Here is a 4,222-nt window from a genome sequence, read left to right as displayed (position 1 = left end):
TGGTTAAAAATTCACTCTGTTGTATTGCCTGTCACTAAAACTAATTACCAGCCTGTGGAAAATAACTCCATTGCTGAACATATCACAGTGTTCTCAGCGTATAACAATACAAAACCTATCACCACAGCTATTAAACAAGAATATGAGTATCAATCTCAGCAAAGAAAGACTATAGATTAATGATCCACTTTTACTGTAAAATTCAGAAGAGCTATGATGCAAAAAAATTTGAAACTCAGTTAAGACAATTATCTTATTTATATTGACAAAAACCTACATTTTCAGTCTATATGCATACACATTTCATATATATATGTATTCAATATGTTCACTTCATGTGTAAACACATGCACACATGCATACACATACATGAATGGTTCCCAATAGCCACCATCAATTTCATGTGATCAAGTCCATATACATGTAAAGCAGTTTCAAAATTAACTCACACCCTCATGAGATATGACTTCACTCACTAGACTGCAGTGCTTATATGCAGTCCCTTTTGCCTTAGACTTGCAGCTTCCAGTCATTTTTAAAGTTACTGAGGTCAGCATCCCTCTTTTCACCACCTTCATGTGGTTGTGTAATATATTTGTAGAACAGATATTTTTACCACAGTCTGAAATCAATCTAGAAATCCCCCACCCTCCTAGTGGATTTTATTTTTAATTTAGAAACTTTAAGTTTCACTTTTGCTATAAAGTGATAGGAGTTTTGAAAAGCAAATAGTGTCACATATCAAAAAGTATCATGCAGAATAGTTTCGGCATCCTAAAAATTCCTTGTGCTTCACCAAACAACCCTCCCTCTTTTCAAAAGTCCAGGTAACTAGTGATCTGTTTTTCACCTTTTATAGTTCTGTCTCATTCAAACTGTCATGTCAATGGAATCACACAGATTTTAACGATCTCAGTCTTGATTCTGTACTTAGAAATATGCTTTTAAGATGCATCCTTGTTGCTGTGTGGAATTATAGTTGTTCCTTTTGATTGTCAAATAGCATTTTGTACTTTAATGTACCACAGTTCATTCATTCATTCACCAACTAAAAAACAACTTGATTGGTTCCAGTTTTTGGTGATTATGAATAAATGTGATATAAACATCTATGTGCAAGTTTTTCCATGGAAATATGTTTTAAATCAGTCAGATTAACACCTAAGAGTATGACTTTGGGGTCATATGTTAATTGAGGTTTAGCTTTATAAGAGAGTGACAAACTGTCCTCTAAAGTTAATATTCGTGGGAGTCTATTGTGGTCATTCAATTTTGTTCCATTGACTTATGTGTCTATTCTTTCACTACTTCCAAATGTCTTGATTAATGTAGTTTCGTAATAATTCTTAAAATCAGATACTATGTCTTCACCTTTGTTTTTTGTCAGTATTGTGTGGGCTATGCTAGATCTTTCCTATTTCCGTATAAATTTTAGAATCAGTTGGTTAATATCTAAAAAATTATCTAAGATTTTGTTTAGGATTTCACTGGAGTTATGGATCAAATGAGGAAGAAGTGATATTGTAAAAATATGAAGTCTTTCATCCCATGAACACAGATTATTTTTCATTTTTTTAAAGATTTTCTGTCTTTCATTCGTCTTTCACAGTTTCCCACATGCAGATTTTATATATGTGTGGGACTTACACCTAAGTACTGACTGTATTCTGTCTTGGAGAAGGCAATGGCACCCCACTCCAGTGCTCATGCCTGGAAAAGCCCATGGATGGAGGAGCCTGGTAGGCTGCAGTCCATGGGATCGCCAAGAGTCGGACACGACTGAGCGACTTCACTTTCACTTTTCACTTTCATGCATTGGAGAAGGAACTGGCAACCCACTCCAGTGTTCTTGCCTGGAGAATCCCAGGGCGGGGGAGGCTGGTGGGCTGCCCTTTATGGGGTTGCACAGAGTCGGACACAACTGAAATTACTTAGCAGCAGCAGCAGCATTCTGTCTCTCCAATGCCAAGATATTTCCCTTTGCTGGTATTCCTCTTTCCTCAACTACTTGAATGATTCATTCTATCCTTATGAGTCAATTGTCCTCTATTGGCAGTCTGTTCTCAGTTACCCTGAGTAAAATAGCACCAATCAGCCCCTTTATGTTTTATTTTTTCATTCCAATTAGGTGCTTTGTAATACTTATTACAATCTATAACTCATGTGTTCACAAATTGGTTTATGTTTTTACTATAGCAACCTGAATACAAGGTAAGTTCCATGTGACCATTTTGAGTCTCCAGTTGCACAGAGACTAATATAAAACAGACAATTATGATAGCCAACACACACCCCAATCTCCATATCTTTATGTATCTCACTCTCATATTGCATGGGATAACCTATATAACAAGCTGGATTTAGTAAAGACAGAGAAACCAGAGATCATTGCCAACATCCACAGGATCATGGATAAAGCAAAGCAACTCCAGGAAAATATCTACTTCTGATTCATTGACTATGCTAAAGCCTTTGTGTGGATCACAACAAACTGTGAAAAATTCTGAGATGGGAATACCATACCACCCTACGTGCCTCTTGAGAAACCTGTATGCAGGTCAAGAATCCCATGGACGGAGGAGCTTGGTGGGCTACAGTCATATTTTCATGACATATTTTAATGAACCTAGGTACATAATTTTGTATCTACAAACTTATTATACATAAATTTTACAATCATATCATTTCCTGACTTTCAAAAAATGGATGGGAAGTAATCAATGGGAAAGAGAACAAAGACTGGAAATGCATACACATTTTTATATGGTAAGAAGCCACCAACTGTTGGGCAGAAGATATATAACCATACCACACTGAGGTCATCTTCCCTGAATTTCAGAAAAACAAGCATACACAGAACCAACATCTTGGGAAAGATTTTTGGATGAGCAAGAAAAAGGTTACTTAGCAAGAAATGAGACTCAAATGGTTGTCAAGCTGTATTATTTGTACTGGGTTCTAGATGCCAAAGAACCAACATATTGGAAGCCCTGTGGGATAGGCATTTTGAACAAAACAATCACATATTTGTACAAGCAAGTTTTCAAATGCACCCTCTCTGATAGAACCAACAAGTATTTGATGATTCAAATGAGAGCAATCTCAGTAGTTGATGAAAAGAAAAATAAGTTTGCAGGAAAGGTAAATTTATCATGAATCCACTGAAGCTTGAACTTCAAAGTCTTACACTTCTAATAAGTTTCAGATCCTGTGTGTGTGTAAAATGACATTTATTATTAGAAATTCACTCACACAATTATGGAGGCTGAGAAATTCTGTCATCTGCTGTTTACAATCTGAAGACCCAGCAAAACCCCATTATATAATTAAATTGGAGTCTAAAGGTGGAAGCTTATGAGGTACTTCCAGTCCAAGGCTGAAGCCTCAGACCCTGTAGCCCTGGGGACAGAAGACAGATGTCCCAGATTAAACAATCCAACAAGAAAGGCTGAATTCTCCCTTCTTCTACATTTTTGTTCTGTTCTTTATAGATGGGGTGGTACCTATCCTTACCTGGGAAGCAAACCACTTTCCTGTGTTCATCATTTCAAATGTTAACTTCATTCAGAGACCCCCCACCCAACCAATACCCCAGAAATAATGTTTTGCCAAATATTTGGGCATCCCGTGATCCGCCATGTTACACAGAAAGTTAACAGTCACATTGTGGAAGACCTGGATATGTGTCTAAATGAAGCAAGTTAAGCAGTAGGTATCAAATTGGGGGGGGGGGAATAAATGGAGACACCTTTTGCAAGAAGGGACAAGAGAGGAAAAGATGATGGTAGCAATTAGAAACCATAGTCAAGACATTTCTTTGGAAGACTGACTTAAATATGGTACTAGGAATGGAGAGGGTGAAAATTTGATGGAAAGTGGAACTAATTTATGGAGAAAAGTATCAGAGAAGCAAAAGGACTTAGCTAAAAATTCAGATCGACAATATATCACTGAGGAACATAGATGTGCAAAAATCCTCAAAAACTTCTAGCAATTCAACAGAATTCTAGCAGAATCCAACAACTTATAAAGATCATACATCATGAACAAGTGGACTTTATCCCAGGGGTGCAAGGATTCTTCAATATTTGCAAATCAATCAATGTGATACACCACATTAATAAATTAAAATATCAAAACCATGTGATTATCTCAGTAGATGTAGAGAAAGCCTTTGACAAAATTCAATCCCCATTTATGATAAAAACTCCCCAGAGAGCAG

This window comes from Oryx dammah, unplaced genomic scaffold (assembly GCF_014754425.2).
Source record: "Oryx dammah isolate SB20612 unplaced genomic scaffold, SCBI_Odam_1.1 HiC_scaffold_4, whole genome shotgun sequence".
Classification (NCBI taxonomy): Eukaryota; Metazoa; Chordata; class Mammalia; order Artiodactyla; family Bovidae; genus Oryx; species Oryx dammah.
The sequence above is the reverse complement of the archived record's forward strand: the minus strand, read 5'-3'. Positions refer to the sequence as shown.